A 653-nucleotide genomic window follows, 5' to 3' on the forward strand; every position below is an offset into this window, starting at 1 on the left:
AGGATGAGATGGCTGGATGGCATCACTGACTCGATGGACGTGAGTTTGAGTGAACTCCGGGAGTTGGTGATGGATAGGGAGGCCTGGCATGCTTCAATTCATGGAGTTGCAAAGAGTCAGACACGACTGAGTGACTGAACTGAACTGAACTGAAAGAGAGGTTGATGAATTAGAAATAGTACATGGAAGATATTCAATTCTTTAAAACATAATTTTAATAATACATGAAATATTCAGAAGCTATAGACAATCGAGAATAATAAAATGAAAATCAGTCAGAATTACTCCCCAAACAGATAACTACTAGTTTTTTTTAATTTATCTGAAATTGCACACAATGTATGGTATAAAATAGAAATCAAATTTAATTTTTTTTTTTCCTAAATACAGTTTAGCCAGTTATCTCAACTTATACCATTGGGTAAAGCCTTAGAAGAAGTTAATTTACACACAAGCAAACCAAGACTGTACCTGTGTTGGCAGCTCTTCCTGGTCTTTTGCTTTTGCCGGTTCCAAACTGTCTCTGCTCTCTGCCTGAAGGAAATGCTCCAGCAGTGGGGGCCATGCTGCCCACCAGCCCCCAGCCCCCACGCTGGCTCCTTCCTTAAGAAGCTGGGAGGATTAGTCCAGCCAGGATGCGGAGTTCCAGGCCA

Source organism: Bison bison, unplaced genomic scaffold, assembly GCF_000754665.1.
Source record: "Bison bison bison isolate TAMUID 2011002044 unplaced genomic scaffold, Bison_UMD1.0 scf7180017864213, whole genome shotgun sequence".
In the NCBI taxonomy this organism is placed as follows: domain Eukaryota; kingdom Metazoa; phylum Chordata; class Mammalia; order Artiodactyla; family Bovidae; genus Bison; species Bison bison.